We start from the raw sequence: 25,193 nt of genomic DNA on the forward strand, positions 1-25,193 counted from the left end.
TTTCTTCAGTATCATTGAATATCAAAAATTTTTTTCATTTGAAATCAAATGTCAGTGCTTCAGTAGTCTGTCTCATCAGTGTCAGGGAGCCAATAAGTGTGTTGATGAACATGTTATAGCTAGCAATCTGATAGAAGTTCACATACAAACAGCATCAATAGAAATGATCCAAAATAACCTACAGTCTTTACATTAACATAACTAACTTAACATTAACCTACATTAAAAGTTAAAACCTGTTTGGTTTTCTCTTGTAGACTTAATATTTTAGAGAAATGCATTGTTTTTAGACAGTGATAATAGTCCAGCATGTCCATGCAAATGTATGGCATTTCAATCTGGGCTACTATTGGTAATTTGAAAAACATACACTTATATGTCATCCCATTTAGTATTTACTTGCCTGCGATGGACTGGTGACCTGTCCATGGTGTATTCTGCCTTCCGTCCGATGACAGCTGGGATAGGCTCCATCACCCCCTGCAACCCTGAGGGAAAAAAGCGGCTTAGAAAATGTGTGTGTGTGTGTGTGTGTGTGTGTGTGTGTGTGTAATATTTACTTTTTTAACCTAATTATACATTATGGCCTACCTTTCTGCATTTATAACACTGTACAATTTTATTATTTAAATTATTGTTATTATTTGGAAAAATAATGATATATCTCTTAGAAATGCTAAACAAGCAGATTTAGACTAATTTTCTAGTGTTAATAAATGTCACAGAACCTCCCCTGGATAATCTAACTGGTATAGTGCTTTACAGTGCCTCCAAGGCTCTGAGCTGGTTTTTTAGAGAGGGCTCAGCAGGACTGGCATTTGTTTGCCAGTGAACTGCGGGAGAGATCACAAAGTTTTTCACTTTGCTTTTGGAGGGGAGCCCTAGGGGGGGAGAGCAGCCGGCAGCCGGAGCCACAGTGGCCCACCTCACACACTGCTTTTTTTAGACACCTTTTGTACATTTCAAGAGGTTTTAGAGAGGGAGTCTACATTCACACACACATCACAAATGCACAATTCACACAGTGCAGGTGCAGGTGCAGACGAGAGTGGGGTGGGATTTTGTGTCACCCTGAGATGAAAGGCCAAATCACACACACACACACACACACACACACACACACACACATATATTTCCATTTCCTAAGTCAGTATGCGTGTGTGTGAGGACTGCAGGAGACAGAATAGAGACCATACAGCGATGACAAGAGAGATAGAGAAAGAAAGAAAGAAAGAAAGAAAGAGAAAAGAAAGAGACAGCAGAAGTGTAAACCCCAAAGATGTACAGAGATAAGAGCTTTGTTTCTGACAGTACGTTTGTGTGTGTGTGTGTGTGTGTGTGTGTGTGTGTTGCCCTACATTGTCTGACCACATCCGTGCTTCCTTCTCTTAAATTACACACCTTGTTCTTTGTCTTTAGAGCAATCTGAGCTGGATCAATTTCATTTATGTAGTGTCTCTTAGATTACTCTAAGGTCAGGAAAAGTAATTTTATGCACACTTTTGTAGTTTATATTTATATATTGTCTTAAAAAAATAATAATACACACATTTGTTATATATAAATGTTACACACACTTACTGAGCACTTATCATGCAGATACAGACCAGCAGCTTCAGGTAAAGTTCACGTCGCCCATCAGAATAGGGGTAAAATATGATCTCAGTGATTTTGACTGTGACATGATTGTTGGTGCCAGACAGCTTGGTTTGAGTATTTCTGTAGCTGCTGATCTCCTGGGATTTTCACTCACCACAGTCTCCAGAGTTTACTCAGAATGGTGCAATAACGAAAACGCATCCAGTTCTGCGGATGGAAATGCCTTGTTGACGAAAGAGGTCAACACACAAGAAAAGCAACAGTATCTCAGATAACCACTCTACACAACTGGTGATCAGATCTTGTGGTATTGTGCATCTCAGAATGCCCAACACCATAAGCCTTAAGGGGCATGAGCTACAGCAGCAGAAGACCACATAAGGTTCCACTGGGGCTGTAGTCAGCACAGGTTGCACAGCACTTGTATCTACGCACATTATCCATTTTATCAGCTCCACTTACTATATAGTTGCAATTTGTAGTTCTACAATTACAGACTGTAGTACATCTGTTTCTTTGCATAATTTGCTAGCTCCTTTTACCCGGTTCTTCAGTGGTCAGGACCCCCACAACTGATTTGGGTCATGGATCATTCTCAGCACTGCAGTGACACTGACAAGATGGTGGTGTGTTAGTGTGTCACTGCTGGACTGAGAGTAGCCCACCAACCAAAAATATCCAGCCAAAAGTGTACTGTGGGCAGCCTTAGTGTCACTGCAGTGCTGAGAATAATCCTTCATCATAATGGAATCATTTTATGCACATATCTACAAGAAAATGGTTTTACGTGATTCTAAATTTTAAACAGAAGTGTACATGCATATATTTTTAAAAGGCCATTTAGTCATGTGCCTTCTTCCATCCAGGCCTGATATTGCAGCCTCCCAAAACATACTCTTGCTTAAAACATACAGCTTGAAACAAATATTGCATTATGTTCATGGCCCATGGGGAACCTGTTGCAGCAAGTATTTCCCAAGCTGGGAAGGACACTTAAGACTGTTCAGACTGCAAGTGCAAGGGGCGGGGGGGTGTCTGTGTGAAGTTGTTTTCATCTTTTGTAAATGCTCATTATGTAGCATGCAACACACTGTTGTCACAGTAGCAGGTTCCTATGGTAACCTTGCATGGTCGCTAGGAAGTGGTCCTGAGGATTCTGATCGTCACAGGGATGGTGGGGTTTTGGCTGGCTGATCCTGTAAATGGCCCTTTCACTGCTGTCTTAATCCTGTGTGTGTATGTGTGTGACAGCAGACAATATATATATTACATGTTATTGATATTACATACCCGTGACCCTGACGAAGAAGCGGCTAAGAAAATGGATGGATGGATGATATTACATATTATAAGACAGCTATTGCTCCCTGGGCTCCATGGTTAGGGCTGCCCACTGCTCCAGGCAAGTGTGCTAACTGCTTACTAGTGTGTATGTAGTGTTTCACTTCATGGATGGGTTAAATGCAGAGGTGGGATTAAAAAAGCATTACTTAACTTAATGCAGTTTAGCCCTACTCATTCACAATGAAGTTATGAGGAGCGTTTCAGCCTGGACTGCCTTTTGATTGCGGTACAATACAGAGCAGCCAGAGTTCATTTACGTCTATCAGTCTTACCTTAACAAAAACTGTTTAATGCTAAATAATAAAGAGAGGTTAGAAAAAGGAATGCAAAAATGATCTTGGCTGTTTTTGGTATATAAACCCAAACAGACAACATAAGTGGACTTTGACTTTAAGAGCAAATTAATACAATGGATAAAATACGAGACAAATGTTGGATATGGTCACTTTATCTCTCTGTATTCTTCACTATATTGTTGTGTGCAGGCAATAAGTCTCAAGCAGAGTGCTTTCAGCTCCAGTCTGCTGCTCAGTGGCTGATACATAGAGACATTAAACCACCCTCAGCAGCTTCTCTATATATTCTCCTCCTTCCCCTCTCTCTCTCCCTCTCCCACTCTCTCTCTCTCTCTCTCTCTCTCTCTCTCTCTCTCTCTCTCTCTCTCTCTCTCTCTCTCTCTCTCTTAGGCTATGTTCCACAGGATGAATACAGGACCAGTTTGGTGTGGGAGGTAAACGAGTGCTGGATTTACACCCACCCAAACACGCCCACCTGCCCAAACACAATCTTTTTCAGCCCACAGACTGGACGCTCTGTGGTCAATGTGTGCGAGCGCTTGTGCATATATGCATACGCTTAAGTGAGTGTATTTAGTGTGTGTTGCCGCAGTTTAGCGGTTACACAACAGTTAGGTCTGAGGGGGCGGCCAACAAGAGCATTACACACACAAGAGCCGCTAACACTGACCCCAGCAATCTGTGGAGGAGAGAATACACACACACATGCCGCGTGCTCTATCTGTTCTCTTCTCTGATTCTGTCTTGGCAGCGTGGCTGCAGGCTGCGTTTATTTTTACTTGCTTTCTAGAAAGATGCTTGCAGTGAAAGGATGCCTTTCCACTTCCCTGTCCACTTTCATCAGCGTTAATGTGGAAGTCTCTCCAGAGCCACAGTCCCTCTTCTCTCCAGAACTGACGCAGCTGCAGGCTGATCTATCATTTATACCAATATCCTGATGTAGACATTACACACCAGTACATATAAACTGAATTTTAGGCCTAGTCCACACATATCTGGATATTTTTCTGTCCATTTGTCTATTCCAGCAATGTTTTTGGAATTCTTTTCTACTAGAACGGAATTCTTTTCACACTAGAATGCAAAAACGATCTGAAAACGCTTGCATGAGCAATAAGTCCAATATGGGGAAATAAAACCCCATGAAATTTGACATCATGCACTTCAAGAGGAGCATTTTGAGCATGTGCACTGTGCAAAATATAGGCTGCAAAGCTAAAGCACAGATTTACTAACACAGTAATGGCGGCCATTACAGAGACTCTATATATTGACCTGCAGGGCGTCAGAATTCAGTATTTCACACAGATTCAGGGTCCAATTTTTGCTACAAAAGATAAATCTATCAGTCCTGATCAGGCAGAGAGGCAGTGTTTTTTCCAGCTTTTCAACCCATTTGAATTGTAGAGTTATTGTTTATGTCAAATCTGACTTTGGTTGGTGATCAGCAACTCAGATATCTTTTGAATCATTGAGGTGTTTTAACTTTGCAGTTAAAGTGACAGTCCATTTAGAAGAATTCAGCAGAGTAACTGAGTGCATTCTAACTCCTCCATATGACAGTCTGATGAAAAGCCTAATTCACCCCAGTCATTCTTCATTTTTCAGATAGAATGCCACAGTCTAAATTAAGGTAAAAAGCTACAGAAAAGCTTGCGTTAACAGCATTTTAAGAAAGCTGCATTTTGCCTGTCCATATGAAAACACTAAAAACCAAGCTTTCAAAAATCTGTGCCTTGCAGAGTCAAAGACATGGTAGTAAAAATTACATTACAAACTAGATGAATAGTATTTTTATGTGGGTTCTAACAAAACTGTCCTGTCAGCACAGGATAGACAACTGTGTTTTTTTTAAATACGTTCAAGACAGAGAGACACATGTTGTAAGGCAAAATATGACCCAAAGAAAATATACATTTTTTAAACTTTCTACTATTTACAATCTTCAACATTAAACATAAAAACTTTAGGATCATTGGTCATTTTAGAATAAAATGGTTATATTTTGTTGTAAACATCACAACACCAGATTCCTATCACCACCACTGTAAAGAAATCAGATTCCATGAGTTTCTCTGCAAAGAACCATTTCACATTACTCTGAATGACTTTGTTTACATCTCAAAGATTGACTTTAATTTTGAAATAAAAAAAAGGGTAGGCTTCCCCTGTAAACAGCAGACATATTTTTGTGTTGGTGTTAAAGAGTTAAACGCTTCTGTTTTAACCCTTTGAACACAGTGTTTTTTATTTGATTATTAACCCTAAAGTGTCTAAAAACTGCTGTTAATCTCTGACCTCAACACTTGATTTACTTGAAATTCTCTAGGGGTACATCATGAAAAAATGTATTTCACTCAAGTATTTCTGTACGATTTAGAATTATTTTTTAGATAAATAGCTTGAAATTTTTATTTTGAGCAGAAGAATCAGTACATGTCTATTGAAATATTATTATTAATGAATGTAATTGATTCTAACATTTACAAGTGAATGCAGATTCACCACATTTAGAATGATGTATCATGAAGCATCAGTGCATTTTTATACCTCTAATCCCTATTATGATATGTAAATGATGTAGGCCTGCATACAGGCCCTCAGGGTTTATGGGGTTATAAGTAGTGATTTTTGATTCATTGTAAGTTTCTGGAGGAAAGTGCAGAGTTTGAGCGAAGCTTTTATTTTCTTGTGAACTAACATGGACAGCGAGACAGTCTTTGCTGCATACCGTATGTCTCCTGTTGCACTTTGCGGCCCCTCCGCTGCCCCTGCTCTCCACTGAAAAATTTTACTTGCAAATGATCCCTTTTTTCATGTGAAGATATGCCTGTAACAAACAAACAAAATAAATTTCTTGCCATTTAATGTTATTACATCACACAAGCAGATAGAGGGGTATATTTGGAATTTTGCTGTTTCATTTACTATCCAAAACAGCCAATGAATCTACACAAGTTTATATGTAAAATGTTGATGATAAGAAAATAGTGGAATCACAGAGAAGAGAACTTTTCTTTCGGTATTATTTTCAATAATGTGTTTATATATAATAAGTATGTTTTAAGCCAAAATCTTACCTCAAAACTTCTATAAATCAATGTCTCAGCCATAGGTTTTCAATTTCAATGTAATAACTTTCTGTGAGGGAGCCTTCAGAGACATTCCACACTTCAGACATCAGGGGCTGCATTACAGACACTTCTGTTTCAACTCTGTGTTCCTGTCATTTTAAGCAGTGTCAGGCAGCGTAGTTCATTATAACTAGCATAATGATGTTACATTTATCTGTACTGAAAATGGTGCATTGACTTATAACTTAAGTGTTTTAAAATCCTGGACACTGCAGTCATGATCTCCACTGTCCCCTCTTAGCACCTTTGTGGGGTAATATTGATAAAAACTAATCAGATAAAATATTACCAGTGATGGTAAACAATAAAGAGACAGAGCTGAACATGCGTCTGTTAATTAGTAAAAAATAACGTTAGCACGCTGGGCTAAAGTGCTTGGGAAATGGAGACTGAAACTGCGGTTACAGTGATGGTGAATAATGAGGAGACAGAGTTGAACATGTGTCTGTTTATTAGGAGGAATAATGTCAGTGTGGTCGACTAAAGCATTCGGACTTTACAAACTGGAGAGTTGCACAGCTGATAAACATAGCTCTGTCACAGTATTCCGAACTTCAAATTTATCACGCATTAGTTTTATTTGATCTTTTGTTACATCACTAACAGTAGCTGTATTGCTAACTAACTATTTATGTTGATTATGTGTCTGTGTTTCAGCTATGCACGTATGGTTGGTTGCTAGGTAACAGACATGACAGCTGATTGTTGACTTGACTCGAGTAAGTTGTTTCCTAACTAGAGATAAAATGCTGTAAGATAAGATTTGCTTCTCGAATATGAATCTGTGAAAAATATTCAGATATTCACACAGAACGTTTCTGTAATAGAGCCCCTGGTTCCTATCACCACCGCTGTGAACTTCTGAGTCTGTAAGAATGTTGCATTACTTTATTTCCATGTAAAAATTTAATTGTACAGGCATTTTCAAAAATCAGTGGAATTCTCCTTTAAGATATGGGCAATTCCCATATATTCACATTAGTATCTTATACAAAGAACCAATATATTGACATATGTCATTTTTCTGTTGGAAGAGACAGAGAAAAAGAGGGGATAAAGGAAAATTAGCAGATAAGAATTCCGAGCATGTCACTTTCCTTTTTTCTGAGACACAATAACAACTTTACACACACACACACACACACACACACACACACACACACACACACACACACACACACACACACACTGTGTATTGGATTCTTCATATATCATTTAGAGTGTACATGGATCACTCAGTAGCCGTCTGAGTGAAGGAGGAGGAGATGCAGAGACGTTTCTCTTAGCTCCTCAGTGGCTCTTCAGACCTAACTTTTGCCTCATGTCATTGCTTTCTGTCTCTTTCTTTCTCCCTTTCTCTCTGTACTTCTGCTCTCCACTGTTTAAAATGCATCTCAGTGGGCAGATGCTAAACAGGAGTGCACAGCACAGAGCGCAGTGGACTGGAAAGAAGAGGCAATGGAAAATGAGAAAAAGAAAGGGAGTAAAAAAGACATGCACCTGAGCAGAGGAAAAGAAAAGCACAATTAGACCTGCTATATAGAACAGAACTGGATGGTATGCATATGCTGATGAGAGAACAGCAATGACAAGAGGGAGAGAGAGGAAGAGTGGGAGGACAGAGAAACAGCAGAGAGGTGCTGTTGGAGTGTGTGTTGGAGTGTGTAGGGCCGTATACAAGTGCTGTAGAGGGTTGTGTGTGTAGGGCTGATTTGCATAGATGATGGGAGAGAACCTCTCACGCCCACGCTGGAGCACCTCCTCACTTTGCAAAGAGGACCCCCTCCCTTCCATGGGACACAACTTCCATGCACTTTAGTGCAAGCACAAAACCAAATAAGTATTATTTGCTGGGAATGAATGTTTATTGTTTTTTTTTCATAAATTGTTTTTTTTTAAAATAAATTTTTACTAAATCATAGTAAAAGCTTTTTTATTCCACTTATAAACTCACTTGCAGGATCGATGGAAGGCTTAGAATTACTCTGTTTCAAAGATTCTAATTCAGTGTGATAGAAATAATTCATATAAGCTTAAGCCTTGCTTTTGTTTATGTTAGGTGGGCCTGTGCACAGACCTTTTGAAAGGGGCTCAAAAGGGAAAAAGGCCAGCATGCATGTGAATTTTACAATAGCAGCAACTTGGTTTAGCAAGCTATTATCATGCCTTAATGCCTACGTTTTGTTTGGATGTGGACCAGAATTGGCAGATATTCTGTAATATACTGCTTTCTAAAAGAGGCTATTAGTGTTTGTCATATGGATCTGATGCATAGATCAATGGCAGGTCAGAGTTGCTGAGGGGAAATCCCCACAACTGGGGGCAGTCGTGGGCTGGAGGTTAGGGAACCAGCCTTGTGTCCGGAAGGTCGCAGGTTTGAATCCCTTAGTTGACAGTATATGCTGAAGTGCCCTTGAGCAAGGCACCTAACCCCCAAATGCTCCCTTGTTGCTGTTTGCCCTTTGATGGGGCTGCCCACACGCAAGTGTGCTCACTGCCCCTTTGTGTGTACACTGCACGGATGGCTTGATCTCCAAAATGGTAACTTTAGAGGAGAAGGATAAACCTTTTCTGTAAATGGGCATTAATGGAACAAGATTTTTTCCTAGCATTTTGGAGCATTTATATTGGTACATTCATCACATTTTTATTATACTACATAAAGCACTCTGCTACGTACAATTTATGTCAAAAAAGGACAGATGTCGATATGGCAATATGTGGCTGATACTCATGAAGCCCAAACTGACCCACAAGCTCTGTTTCTGGGGCAAGGTTAAGCTGAGCTTCATCTTGCTGAAACAGATCTTGAAGAATGGCCGCATAAAATACAGTTATTATACATTTCAGCCAAAAGGGCACTTCTGAATTTGAGAGCAAAAGGGGCAGGGGCTCAAGCCCCATCTGGGGTCTGTCTGCCCACGTGCCTGCCCCTGGCAATAATGCCGATTTGCATGAATTCAAGAGGTCATTTTTCAGCCATTAAGGGCAGCAATGATGTTCGCTGATGCCTGTCCTGTTTTAGGACATACTTTATGTTACACAAAGCAAGTTTTAAGTAGAAATATAAAAATGAACTTGAGGAAACATACCTATGTTGTGACAATGTAATGGTACACTCTGGAACACTTTCAGTCTGTCATTAATTTGCTACAGTAAACTCAAACACACACAGACACACACGCTCAGAACCTTCTTTGATAAGAATGACACTCTCATTAGCAGCTATTAGCATGAATTTGACCTTGTGTGACCTGTGTATTCATGCAAATCAGGATGCAAATGTTGTCTATTTTGTGTGTGTGAGAGAGCCCCAGAGACTAAATTAAGACATCATGCCCTGTTTACTGCTGAGAAAATGCATGCTATGCATTCTAATGCACATTCAGTGAAGCTATGATACAGATCCATGGCTAATGCCTGCTACCTATTTAACATATGTGAGTTATTACCTATACACACTGTTTTAATGGCCTTGAAAGCGTATTTGCATGTTTCTGTACATAGACACCACCTTTAGAATTCTCTACAAGGTTACAAGTTGAATGAGGTATATTTCATGAACACGTCCATGCAATTTAACATGTACACAGAGAAATTAAAAACTAATCAAAGCCTCATGGAACACATTTGATTATTCTACTAATAGGCCTGTCACAATTAGTACAGAATCACCTGGTCACTGTTGTTTAAGCTGACCTGTTATTTTTCACAGTTGCTAGCTTTATGCATGTCATGTGTCTATGTCACAATAAATGTATTTTTTGACATCCATCACAGGTCCTATGAAAACAACAAAAGTACTAACTCAGGCATGTCAAACTGGACCTTCCAGGCCAAAGTGCAGCAGACATTAGCGTTTACCCTCATCTAATGTTCTGAATTCAGTTCTTGAAGGCTTTACTAATTAGCTGATGAGCTGAATTAGGTGTGTTTAATGAGGCGGTGTGTTAAGGTTTGCAGTGTTTTGGCCTGCCAGGACTGGATCCTGATACAGACTCTACCTGGTGATACAACACCTTTAGAGGGCAGCAGTGAGTAATGTTTGTTTACATGAGCTTGGTCTATGTCTCTCTTCATTGAGGAGCTGCTGTTGACAGCTATGAAGCAGTACTAATTAGCTAATTTAGCAATGTTAGGCTTGCACTTTTTAATCCTATACAAACAGTTAACCCCATAAAAGCCCAGTCTTGCATACTAAGGCTTATTAATCAGCTATTACAGGGGCGCAAACTGTTTGAGCTATTCTTAGGTTAAAGAACTGTGTAATAAAACCTTGGGCCATTTAAGGGAGTAAATTCTTGCACTTTCCAAAAATATGTAATTGTGACAGGCCTGTCCACTATTTAGTAGCTAGAATTTGTCATATATCTGGCTACATGAGATCATCTGTGACATGTTTACATTTACACTTTTGTTTCATCCTCTGTGAACACAGGAGTTTACACTCTGTGTAATATGAGGTGTGTCAAAAGAGAAATAAATGAATAACTAGATGTAAATGTAGACATTAATAGCAAAGTAACCATGCAGAACACATACTGAAACAAACAGAAGTTCAAACAAATGTCATGTTAACATTTGTTAAGCTAACTTCTTACAAGCAAATAAGCAATTTTATTTGTTAAACATGATGAGGCTTATGTTTGTCATCATGGCTCAGGTGATTAACACAATGCAACAATCCTTTCTAACCCAGTTAAACGTCACGGTGAAGTATTTCCTCAGCTGTCTAAGGGACAGTCCCTTGTTTTAAGTGTTTGATGTGATCATGTGTTGTGTTACAAAAATTTGAGTTATGATTGTTGCAACTGATGTAGCTTCAAACAAGTTGAATTCAGTTTCGAGCTGCAAAATTTGTGTTTTGAAAGTAAAAGTAGACTTGCCTTATGGCACTATATCATTAACTATATTGATATTATAATGACGTTATAAATCAGGGTTTTTTTTCGCTGTCTGATAGTTATTGCAAATGGATGTAGTTATGAATTACAGTTTGACAGAGCTTCGAAACGTGAAATGAAAAAAATTTGGTTGAGTCTTAGTTCCAACCCCTACTTATTATGGACTGCCAGGGCAGGGGGATGTGATGGAACCACCCACTCCATCCATCACAGTGTAAAAGCCACTGACGCGAAGAGACAGAGATGGTGGAGGAGGAATTCGATCGTTTTTCAGCAGGGAAGAAGCACTAATGGCAGGACACCATCATAATCATTAGTCCTGATGGTACCTGAGACACAAACACAGGTTTGTTTTTATACAGTGCCAGGATGTGAGGCCATGTAACGTCCCATACTCATTATATACACTTACTTACCATTGCAAAAGTTAAGCATATTATTTGAAAAAGCACAGTGCTATATCTGATGGCTGTAATAGCTAATATGTTACAGTATTTAAGTATTTAATATGTTATCAGTTTTAAGATGCATTATGTGATTATATTCTCTTGTTCCTTAATTCTTTTGATACATTTTCACATTTTGCCTTTTTGTAAAATGACTCAGTTGTATATACATAGAGATATTCTCTGACATTAATACTTTTTTAAACAACACGACCAGCTTGTAGATTCTTTAATTATAGAGCTCAATGAGTTGGGGATACCCAACTATACAGACACCACTACACCATTGGACACAGCCAAGTCCTACTGTAACCAGAAGCAATTGAATAGAGGGGTAGAGTAATTGGATTGGAGCAGGTTATATGAGCCTGCATGTCTACAGGTAGCTGATTATACTCAATAAAATGAAGCAGGGATGGGTTTCACTTCAGGGAGTCTAAAAAAGGATGGTGATGTAATGGATACTCAGCTGGTAACTCTGTGTGTGGGTGTGGTATACAGGCATAGAGGGTCTCCATCTGTTCAAGAGGACATGCATATGTAATACATTTCTGACTGCATGCATTAATACATTAGCTCTCTCTCTCCCTCTGTGTGTGTGTAGCTGCAGTGAAATCCGGTATCAGAACCAGTTTATTACATTTGTGGTGTAGTAATGGCGAAACACTGTGCTCCAGAACCACCAGCCATATAGTCACACAAGCCTTTAATAAAATCCGTAAGACAAAAAAGACGATCAGATGCCAATGATAATGCTACAAAACATAATTCATCTTGCCCTCAAAACAGAATGAACTTCAAGGTCCTGAGGTCCTTATTTTCAGCATAAACATGTAACTATAGTGTAACTAAAGTGACATTCAGCTTTCTCCTTTCATCATCACCAATTTTCAGTGGCTGCTGTCACCGTGGCAACGTTTACATGCCTGCACTCTGCCATTAGTTGCATAATATCGCAGTTTTAAACCAACTCTGTAATAAGGCTCAGAATAAGGCTTTTTTTAATGTCAGCATGTAAGCACAGCATTACCCTGACTGGCTGTGTCATTTTAGCTGAACTGTGTTCATTCCTAGTGTATGCTCTCTTACAAAGTAAAATAGTAAAGTTGACCAAAATTCAATAATGCATAAAAAAAGTGTTAAGAAAACTACAGTCTTCAACCATTTGCCCCAGATGTCTATCCCTCATGTTGTACAATGGAGGTATCTGGCTAATTAGCCTTTTTTTACTGGTATGCTTTCAGCTTTTATAGTAATTAGGCAGTTAAATATGATGTCAGCAATCATGTTGTGTGGTTAAACTTTCATTTGAAATGAGGTAAGCCAGTTGGTGATTGTCAGCCTCAGTATCTGTATGTCCTAGCTGGCCACTCAGCTGTAACTGTTGAGAAAGTCCATCTGTAGTCTTTAAAAGGTGAATGTTCAACATTTTTCTTGTATTTTATTTTTGGGGCTTTGGGGCCCACTTATAACATTTGTGTAGTTTTGTATAACAAAAATGATTGTAAATCATTTTAGCTGACTATTGTTCAGCCTCTCTCTATCACCAAGAATTAAACAGGCTGTCTTCGTTGCTGTGCCCTTAAGGCTGACATTTGTAAATGAGCTCAGTTTTGATTGGATATTCAGTATTGTGCTTGTATTGCCTCATTCAGTAAGCTGACTCATCACAAAACTTGAATGTTCTGTCTGTGTTGGCACTTTCTAACAACCAATGAAGTTTCAAAAAAATTTGGCCACTGGGGGCACTATTAATCAAAATCAAGTACATATTATGTTATGCTTATAATTTTTATGTATGCTTGCATAACAGGTTTTAGATCATGTAGTAAAATGTTTCAAACAAATTTGCAATTGCAAATGTACTTAAAAATGCAGTTTTTTTTTTGCAATTGCTTACTGTGACTTAAATTGCTATAACTCATCAATACTGAACTGAAACACACCTTAGAACTTCTGTATAAATGGCCAAAGTTACACTGAATATAGAATGAATAGGGGAGTATAAGTAAATGCGTTCTTGCAATGTCTCAGAATGAAAACATGAAACAAGAAGCTGTTTTTGCAGTTTGGCTTCCATATATGGACTGTATGTACTGAATAGTGAATGTTACATTTTGAAACTTTACAGTGTGTACATATTGCTTCAAATTCCTTTATTTAATAAAGTGAGAGAAAATTCAGCTCTATGTGTGATAAAAAGGAAGTTGTACAATCATTTGTCTTTCTGGTCTTTTTTCATTGGTGTAGGGAAGTAAACTAGCCTCTTCCAATCTGCTGGCCATGAGACATGAAGGAAAAAGTAAAGCAACACACTGTGGGTATGCACGTGTGTGTGTGTGTGAGGCAGAGAGTAAAGGACAGATAAAAAGTAAACCCTGATGTGTGTGGTTATCTAATTGGCATTGTGATCAATGGCAGTGCTGTTGCCGGCTCCTCTGTAATGAGGGGTCTGTAGTGTGAGCTGGCAGTGGGGGTCTTAGTGGACGCTGATTGATCCTGCAGTCCAGAGGGTCACAGCAGGGCTTTTTCTGAAGTGAACCAGCGTCCTGCAGCTCAGTACAGTAAATCAACACAGCTTTACCTGGCTTAGAGCACACACCTTCATGCAGGGTAGCCTCCATTAACACTGTCCACTACACCACACTGTAGCCCTGTCCACTGAGACACAGCAGAGGAGGATTCACACACAAGCCTGTCACTTCCAGCCAAGCACACTTAAAACACCAGCCCAAAAGCAGCTGACTCACTGACTCAATGTGCAGCACAAAACTGACACTCAGAATGTGTGGCTTAGTGTCTCAGAGAAAACCAGTAGAGAAATATCTGAATTTCTCAGAAAAAAAAAAATATTAGGAATATCTCAATTTCTCAGAAAAGGAAATATGATAACTAATGTGAGGAGCTTTTTAAAAAAAAACATTTGTCAAATAGTCCTCAAATGACTGTTACAGCATAATTAATAACATAATTAGTAAAAACATGAATATGCCACAGTTTTTATTTTGTATAACTACAATAAATGAATTAACTTTTAAACACGGCGAGTCACTAAATTGTCTGAAAATTTTGAAAGAAATGAACTAATTAGTGATTCTGAGGTGGAAGCAGAATGTGTGGGAGTGTGTGACTACAGCTGTTTCTGCTCTCTAATGGAACTGCAGAGAAAGAGGAAACGCGCAGTATGGCTGTGTGTCAGTCTTAGAAAGAGAGAGGGTTGTTTCATGTGTTCTACAGGTTACAGCTGTTGATTCTGATATGAGTCTACTGTTGTTTTGCCAGCTGTTTCAGAGACAGTTATTGTGATGATGTGGAAGATCGTCATGTAAGTGACCAGTGAGTGGAGATTAAACTGAACAGCCAGTATAAGACTCTTGTTTGCTCTTCTTTTCCCTTATCTTTTCTTTTAATCTGCTTTTTCCTTCTGCTCAGATGTTTTTTTTCTTCTGTTCGGTTCTCTACTGTTCTTTATCTTTTCATCTACTTGGTTCTTTTTTTTCTGTTTGGTTCTGTTCCTCTTTTTCCTGTTCAGTTCTGTTTTTTTTATTATTTTTGCCTTCTGTTTGGTAATCTAAACTCCTATTTGCATATTCCCTCATTTTCATGACTAATCAGTTTATGCACCAGTGCATACTCCTTCTCTTGACCTTCTGTGCGAGTGAACTCAGAGCTTAGGCCAAGTGTAGAAAAGGCAAAGAGACCATCAAGTGAAATCAGCACACGTGTATTCATTTATGTATTTTCATGCATCAAGATCATATCAGTTTGCATAGGATTCATGTAGAAAACATAATCTTTAATGATCTTAAAGCATTGCGATTGTCCTGAAATTGGCCTGAAATTCTGGGAGGATCCCCTCCTGTTGTAGTTCAGAAAGCACCGCAGCGACTGCACTGCTGCCTTCAAGGTCTTTCCTCTAAAAGTGAAATTGCCTCCTGTCTGGCTGAATACGTGCTGATACCTCTGCGCCGCGATTTGATTTTCGGTCATTAGAAAAGGCCGACGTGGGCTAATGGAGTGGTGAGTTTAGACAAGGTGAAGTTCAGGATGAGGCTGCTGGGGCTTGTTCCCGTGGCGACAGCACGACTCAGGGTCGAGGAGCAAGTCGTGACTGAGCTTCATGCCAGCGAGCGTACAAGCACACATGCGTGTCCCTGTACAAGACCCTTTTTGTTCAGATCAGACTCCTCTTCCTCAGACAGGTGTTTCATCGCTCAGCATTCATAACGTGCCTCTGCATCATGCTGCGCTCTGTCTGTCTTCTTTCTCCTCCATCTCTCTCTACTCTAAATAGAAGTGATCAGTATGCTATCATGATAAATAGTTAAGGGAGTAATGAAATACGGTATGTAGTATTTAAAACAAATAAAAAATTAACGTTTGATACATTAAAATGATCAAAATGTAAAAATTTTATTAAATTATGGAAATTAAATTTTTACATTGAAATGTAAAAAGAAATAGCAATACAGGCTTTTCCATTGATCTGTGTTCACCTGTCTAATTTTCTAATGTTCATACATCATTTAAAAGTGGAAGACAACAGAAGTTTGAGAACACTCATCTTTAATTTTGCAATATTTCAATCATAGTGTTTATTTTAGTTAATAAAACCAATTCACTAGTTTCTGTTTACCCCAGGAATAATGTTATAGTTCTTGCAGTCTTTTACTGTTTTTACTCTTTCCAACTTGTTTGCAAACCTCTAAAACTACACATTGCTATAGATATTAATGTATTATGAAACATTTTCAGTGAACTATAGTGCTGTTATATGTTTGCTTTGTCACAATAATTTAGTCCTGTATTTTGTCAGATTCTCTATAGCTCTCTGTGCTCTCCATATTTCAGTTGGTCATCTGTACAGAATCCTGAAGACAGAACATTTCACATTAGCAGTTATTTCATAGATGCATATTAATTTACATCTGATCAACCAATTTAGACAAATGTGGTCTCGGTGTAGCTGCACTCTCATTGCTTACATTTCAGCTCACATAATTAAATGGTTAGAACTGTTTAATGTAATTTGTGTGATGTGTGTGTGTGTGTGTGTGTGTGTGTGTGTGTGTGTGTGTGTGTGTGTGTGTGTGTGTGTGTGTGTGTGTGTGTGTGTGTGCATGTGCATGTGTGTGTATGGATCCTCCACTCTTGCTTCAAGCACAAAATGAGCTTTGAAAGGGCAGAGAGATCAGCAGTCAGAATGTCATCTTCCCCCCTTTCTATTCCTCTTTCTGCTCTTCTCTCTTCTATTCATCCTTCCCTCCATCTCCTCTCCTCCCTCCATCTTTACTCTTCAGAGGGGTTGAAAGTATGAAATGTAAACCCTGGAGACCAACCTACAGACTGGAGTCTCTCAGACTAGAGTCTAGAGTCTCTTTCTCCCTTCTTCTCTCTCTCTCTCTCTCACTCTCTCTCTCTCTCTCTCTCACTCTCTCTCTCTCTCTCTCTCTCTCACTTCCTCCCCCTCTTCCCTCTCTCCCCTCTTCTCTCATTCCCTTCTACTTTCTCCCCATTCTTCTCTCTCCCTTTTCTCTCTCTCCCTTCTGCTCTCTTTCCATCTTATTTATCTCCCATCTTCATTTTCTCTCACTTTTTCCCTCTCCCTTTTCTCTCTTTCCCTTCTGCTCTCTCTCTCTCTCTCTCTCTCTCAGTATGGCTGAGGGATTATGTGGAATCAGAGTCAGATTTGGGGACAGCTCTGCTCAATGAGATTAGAAACCTCTGCTGTAGCAGCTCTATCACTGTGACCTCTGCATCTTTGTCTGTGTGTGTCTGTGTGTTTGTTTTTGTCTGTCTGCATTGATAAGGCGGATTATTTTTCTTCTTCCCATATTGTCATCACACTTTACTTTCAGATCTTCTCTATCAGACACTTTTTCAGACAGCTGTGTTTAAAGGACTTCCAGGGTTTTGTATTATTTTTCATTTTTCATTTTTCGTATCATTTTATACGCAAAGTACATGGAACGAGCACATGGAATATAGGCAAAGCTCAAACAGACTATTTTAGCATGAACATCTGATTCACATCTTGAAAGATTCCTTTTCTAAAGAGCCCACAATGACTGTTCCCTGCTCTGGTCCTGTGGTAGCCACTATCCTGCACATTTTATTGTTTTCCCTGCTCTAAGACCTCAGCAGTGGCTTGTTAGTTAGATCAGGTATTATTTAGGTCAGGTATGTGGGGAGAAGGTAGAGCACCATACTGAACTGGGTAGAGAGTATTTCAGGACCAGTGCTGGGATCCACTGCTATGGAAACCGCAAATTAAGACTGTCCCCTGGGTTTTCTCATGTGACAAAAAAGCGTGATTTTCACTAAAAAGATGAATAATCACCCCAACATTCACCTGGAAAAGGCTAATAAATAAAACACTATTGCAAAATATTGCAATATTCCCTTTAAGCATCAGTGCCCAATGATGCTGGACACTAGGGCTGCACAATAAATAATATTTTTATCATTATCACAATTTGAGCTTCCATGAAAATTGCATTGTTAAGGGCTGAGATAACAGAACAGATCAAATAACCTTGAATGCCCAGTTCCAAATTAGATTGGTGTAATTAGATTGAAATGCAGCAGTCCAAAAAGTGCTTACCTGCACTTGAATGTGTAATTTAACCATTTGGCTAAATGTCCAGTCTCAAAATACACACATGAACAAATCAAAAACTGTTTTATCCTGAACTAGTAGCCTGTAAAAATACTTAAAATGTGATGTGTTTTCACTCTCAGTGTAGTGTGTAAAATAGACTAGACTGTAGCACAGACTGTATGGTGAAATATACGTAGTAAACATGACTGCTGCCTAAACCCCTTAAATGGCCAGAGCCCGTTTTATTGCAACCACCAATAGAAAAGGCTATTTTGGTTTTAGATTGTAGCAACTCATGGAACTCTCTCTTACCTTCCGCGGGCTACACATGGGGTGTCATTAGCAATCAAATAGCGAATGGTGATTTTTCTAACTTTATATTTTTTACTATTTGGTTTTGAACCAACATGATGTGAGAATTTTACTCTTGGGCTCCCCCTACAGTTTCTATGTCATACAGCTAGCTACTAGAAGCATTACGTAGTTCTTGTGAGAGGTATCAAGCCTGTTACTCCAAAGTTAAATAACACTATAGAAGGCACTCCAGGCCCGGAGTGGCAATGACAGAGATCCCATTCTCCCTATTAAAAGTCAGTGTACCATCAAAATGATTTTGAAGCTGTTGTAAATGTAAATTGTTACATAATGTTGCTTTAATGTTCTTAAAGGAAAGATAAAAAGGTATGTACTTGCAGCACATCCAGTCAGAGGAAAACTATGTTAATAACAATTTATCGCTTCTCATATCATCACCGTAATGTCCAACAGCTTTATTGAACATAATGTTCTGGCCATATTGTGCAACTCTAATTGACCCAAACAGTGTGTTAAGGAAAATAGAAGAGGGAGGAAGATACAAACTTTCTTTAAGCTACACCAGAGAAATAAGAATATTTTGTATATATTTTGTATTTTGTATATATAATAACAGAAGATAGTAATGATAAAAAACAATACCTATTGAATAATGACACAATTTTCCATTTGTGGGTTGGAGAAGCTTGTAGTGCCATGTAGAATTGATTGATTGTTCTTAATGGGTTGCTTTTGAAAGAGTCATACTTTGCAATTGTTTTGCATTGTTTTTTGTTTTTTAACAGACCATTTAATTCACTACTCATATGGCTGATTTAGCAGTGAGAGCCTTCTATAGATATGATGAAATGTGTTAGTGTGCTGGAACGGCTCCCTGCTGAAAGTGTTTCTCTGAAAGAGGAGTTTCTCAGTGAGTTTTCACACTCTGAAATGTGAATGTGGAGTTCTGCTTTGTGAGCTTGACTGAGTCTGACCTGACACACCTCCAATGAGTGCCTTTCAGCTTTCACACTGCAACCAGTGAGAGGGTAACAATCACTTGCTTTTCGGGAATAAAGGAAAAAGAGGTTTGCCTACACTTCATAAAATATATGGTTCCATTAACTTAATTAATTGTGCCACACATTTTATTGAGTGTATACAGACTTACCTCAGCATAAAAGACAGTTGATCCATGTTTTGCCAACATAAACATCCTTTTGTGGTAAATGTTGCAAAATTGGACAAGCTTTATAGAACATTGGTAAAGTATTAATCTAATGGAATGAGAAAGTAACTTCAAAATGTTGAGCTGTACTGTACACTTGTGTATATGTAACATGACAATAAACCAGAGTTACATTTTATTAAGCTAAAATGATATGCTAACAACTACACCATATTGCCAAAAGTATTCGCTCGCCTGACGTCCCATTCTTAATCCATAAGACGTAATATGATGTTGGTCCACCCTTTGCAGCTATAACAGCTTAAACTCTTTTGGGAAGGCTTGGGAAGGGTTAGGAGTATGTTTATGGGAATTTTTGACCATTCTGCCAGAAGCGCATTTGCTGCTGAACAGATAGGGATTGTTCCATATTGACAATAACCAGAGAGTCAACCCGCTGCCTTCTCTGATTTATATCATGGAACAACAGCAAGGAACAAACAGTACTGCCTATTAAACCTATTTAAATTCTTTCACCCTTGTTGTAGAACCTTCACTTGCTGTTACAGATTTCAAAATGGGAAGTGGAGTTGTTAATCACTTAAAGGTAAGACAAACTAAAGATATGCAAAATTAGTAGGTGCAGCATGTAGTGCCTCATTTTCCAAAGTGGTGCAGTGAGTAACACTTCTATGCTGGGGTACAGTCCCCCATCTGGTCAAGCACCCTACACTATACCAATAAGAGTCCTTGGGCAAGACTCACTACACACTACCTTTGCCTACCTGTGTAAAATGAGCAAACTGTAAGTCAGTCTGGATAAGAGCGTCTGCCAAGTGTAAAATGCAAAGACATTTTTGGGCTGGCTAACTGTTTTCAGCAGTCCTGAGTCTTAGCTGGCTTTAGTTTACAGCCCCAAACTAAACAACTTCTGTGCACTTTGTATTCTGTAAGGCCCTTAGTTTACAGAGGATTCATTCAACGGTGTTTGGACTACCTCAATGCTGTTTGAGCTTGACTATACTGAGGCTGATTCCCCATGCCATGTAGTGAGAATAGTTCACGAACTGCGTAATTGACTATAATTACCAGGAGAGCTAGGACTTAACTAAAAGTTTTAATGGATATATGTACACTACACAGAGTTCTTTCAGACAGTCTTTTTGTATTTGCACAGGATTCATTTCTCCCAGCACATGCAACACTTGTATTTGTCGTATTGTAAAGCCTGTATAAAACTCACCAGAACTTTCATTTTGAACTCCATTTCCTCTTTGCTAATGCCAGCTATCTTTAGTTCTAAAGGATTTAGAGCAGATGGAGTGTGGACTTTTATCTGACACATTATAGCTCAAATAGGAATCCTATTGTTGGTAATAAGCATGCTCAAGCTGTCACACTCTGTTGGGACACACAGTTGGTGTGTACTGATTGTGAGTGTGTGTGTCTGTATGTGCAGACTCAGGGCTCTGTAGAAAGAGATTAACCCACTAAGCCCCATATGTTTCCGGGCGTTGCCATGTTGCCGCTGCTCTGAGTACACACATTTCACACTCTCTCAGGAAGTGACATGCCGCCTCGTTACCACCGGGCAGCTCTTTACCACTGGGCAGCGTGCCCTGAGTGCGCCATGCAAAAACCCTGTTTGTGTGAGAGGTGGCCTTATCTTCGTCCGTCTTGGTGCCCATTCAGAGGGCCAGTGTAGAACTTGGCCTGTTGCTATGACAACACTGCGTGCCATCAGGCTGTCATGGACCTTTTGCGTGGTGTCAGTGGTGGTCGCGTGTAGATGTAAATGCGTATGTGCGTGTGTGTGTGTGTGTGTGTGTGCGTGCATGTGTGTGTGATCCGTGACCTTATATTCACAATTAAGTGTGTGTGTCTGTGTGTGGGCATGTGTAGCTTGTATTCTTGTGTGTGTGCATGTAGCTTGTATTTACATGCGTGTGTGTGTGCAGCTTGTATTTACATGGGTGTGTGTGTGTGTTCTGTATGTGTATGCATGTGTAGCAGAGCTGATACTGAGCAGGCAGTTATAAATGACTGCGGTATTCTCTGTCTCTCAGTGCCTGACACTGCTGCCCTCTAGTGTCTGGTATGGACATTGCAGCTTTAATTACTAACACTGTTTCACTACTTTGGAGACAGAGAAATAGTGATCTGAAGTTTGATGCAGTTTACAGAATCAGTTCCTTTTAATCGTTGTTGAACTAGATATCCGAGATATCCGATTCAAAGAGTTTATTGTTAATTTGATACAATGTGGTATTAAATGGTCCCAGTTGATTTGGTTCAATTTTAAAGATTACTATTTGAATTTTAGTTTATAGACCTCTGAAGCCATGCATCACTGGTGTCACACCCATGTTAGGAACTCCAGGTCATTTTCACAGTGTGAAAAATGAACGATATTTTCTAAAGTCACTGATGTCACATCCTGCTCCAAACATAATACATTTTGTCTTATATGCATTTTCCCCTGAATGTCACTGGGTGTCCTGAATTGCAAGTTCTTAACTTCCACACTCTGTAAAGCTTGCTGGTTTGTGTGGAGTATTTTGGAGAGGTTATTAATCTTGTTATTTTGATGTTCAACAATGTTAGCTTGTTTGTAGCAATACACATATTTTGACTCTTTATTGACTTCATAATTCAGAGTATCCAGTGATGGTCTGAGTAAAAATGTACCTACTGGACATAACATATCGGGTTTGGAACATTTTTGTTCACCACAGGACTCTAGCAGCTATTTTCAAGAACGCCATTCATTTTTCTCAAAGGGGAAAACAGCTTAGATCGGGAGTTTATGGGCATAAGTCCAACCACACGTTGACAACACTTCAGAGGCCTATAACATAAACCTAACTATTTCATACAGCTTATTTAGATTATTTTTTCAGTTAGACCAATTACAAAGAACTGATTCAAAGCAACAATCATGAGTTCATGCATTGGACATGCTAATGGGAGTGAATGGAGTACTAGGGAACGACATCATCTTAATTTATTAATTTATTGTACCAAATGTTTGATTTTCTCTGTTCTGTCTTAAGTAGTTAAGTAGTGTGTGTGTGTGTGTGAGTGTGTTCTTGTCAGTCAGAGATGAACATGGTGTTTCGTCTCATTAAACTCAGTCATAAGCTGACGGGAGCAGACAAGACCAAACAGACAGCCGCCTCAGCAGGCCTGTGTATGTGTGTGTGTGTGTGTGTCCTTGAGTTCATTACTTTCTGATCTGTTTGCTGTCTCTTATTAATGCTGCCTCATAACTTTTCACGGCACGTTCATGTTCCTTTTAGTCTTCCAAATCAGAAACAGAGCTGGAATTTAGAGATACTAGAAAAGTATTGTAATTCAGAAATACCTGAACTGTACTGTCTTACAGAGATACTAAAACAATACTGTAATTCAGAGACACTGGAACAGTACTGTAATTCAGAAATACTGGAACAGTACTGTAATTCAGAAATACTGGAACAATATGAAGTCAATTCAGCTTTATTGTCAATACTACAATATGTACAGGACATACAGTGTACTGAAATTGCATTACTCTCAGACCCCATGGTGTAACAATAACATCAAATAGACAGTAAACAGAAAATGTGTGAATTTAAATAGACACTAAAAAACACTAATCATAAAAATAAACATTAATTGTAGAAAAATAGAATAATAAAAAGTAATGTCCTGAAATGAACACTAAAGTGACATAAGGCATATACAGATTAAGGTCTGTGGGTATAAATATGGCAAATATAAACAGTAGTGCACTTAGACTGAGCTTTTGGAGCAGTTAAAGTGATTAGTGCGTAACAAAGTGATGGGTGCATAACAGTCCCTGAAAATGTCAGAGTTCAGTACTGGGGAGTGGGGGTCAGGAACCTATGCTTTGGTCTGAACTTTGTGGGTGGGGGTGCAGAAGGCTGGGGGGTTAAGTAGGGAGAAAATTGAGCAGTTGAACAGAAGGGTACTGTAATTCACAGATTATGGAACAGCACTATAATTGAGAGATGCTAGAATAGTACTGTAATTTACACATTATGGAACAGTACTGTACACTGTTAGGAATAAACATACTATGCAGGTACATGATTCATTCATCAAGGTACAAACAATGTAAGTGTACCCTCAAAGGTAGAACAGTGGTTTTAAGGTCCAATGGTGTACCTTACATGAGTTTTTCCCAGTGGAAAAGTAGATGTTTGTACCTTTTCATAACTGAATGTTTTAAATCAGAACAATAAAATAAAAAGCCTAGAGGCGAGACGGGGTGTGTGGAGTCAATACAGCTTAGAAAATATCATTTCAATGGATTCTAAAGGTACTGGGATGTACCCCTGAGGGTACCACAATAGTGACAAGAAGGGTACTGCCCCATTGACAGTGTTGTACATTTTTTACTGAGAGTATAATTCAGAGATGCTAGAATAGTACTGTAATTCACAGATTATGGAACAGTACTGTAATTCAGAGATGCTAGAATAGTACTGTAATTCACAGATTATGGAACAGTACTGTAATTCAGAGATGCTAGAATAGTACTGTAATTCACAGATTATGGAACAGTACTGTAATTCAGAGATGCTAGAATAGTACTGTAATTCACAGATTATGGAACAGTATTGTAATTTAAAGATAATTAAATGGTCATTCAGAGATTCTGGAACAGAATTGTAATTCAGACATATGGTATTGTAATTGGTATTGTAATAATATTGTAATTAAGAGGTACTGAAACAGTACTGTAATTCAGACATTACGAAATGGTATTGTAATTCAGAGATACTGGAACAGTACTGTAATTCAAACATAATGAAATGGTATTGTAATTCAGAGATACTGGAACAGTACTGTAATTCTGAGATACTGAAATGGTATTGTAATTCAGAGATACTGGAACAGTACTGTAATTCTGAGATACTGAAATGGTATTGTAATTCAGAGATACTGGAACAGTACTGTAATTCAAACATAATGAAATGGTATTGTAATTCAGAGATACTGGAACAGTACTGTAATTCTGAGATACTGAAATGGTATTGTAATTCAGAGATACTGGAACAGTACTGTAATTCTGAGATACTGAAATAGTACTAAAATTTAGTACTAGAATGCTTGTTACATGCGGCATGGCCTCACTAATGAGGCAGAGTGTAAATTTAATTTTGCATAATTGTGACGTGTGTGCAGAACCATGAAACGTTTCTGAAGAGCCTTGGTAGTCTACACTTTTCCTTTCAGAATGGCTTATTGACCTCATTAGCATACTTGTGCAGTCATTCTGTCGTGCTTCATGGTCTTTTGATTGACAGTTGTCATTGGCCAATCAGAGAGTCTCTCTTCTCTTATATTAGTTTGTTCTCAGTGCTAAGAAGCTTGCTCAACCGGTATACCCACATCTATT

At 38.8% G+C, this 25,193-nt stretch overlaps 1 protein-coding gene across 3 annotated transcripts in view; it reads left to right on the forward strand.

The window, feature by feature from the left end:
• Window positions 1-25,193, forward strand: part of si:dkey-172j4.3 (diacylglycerol kinase eta) — a 100,046-nt gene that overhangs the window by 35,567 nt on the left and 39,286 nt on the right. The gene's annotated exons all lie outside the window — the stretch shown is intronic.

This window comes from Pygocentrus nattereri, chromosome 2, assembly GCF_015220715.1.
Source record: "Pygocentrus nattereri isolate fPygNat1 chromosome 2, fPygNat1.pri, whole genome shotgun sequence".
Lineage (NCBI taxonomy): Eukaryota > Metazoa > Chordata > Actinopteri > Characiformes > Serrasalmidae > Pygocentrus > Pygocentrus nattereri.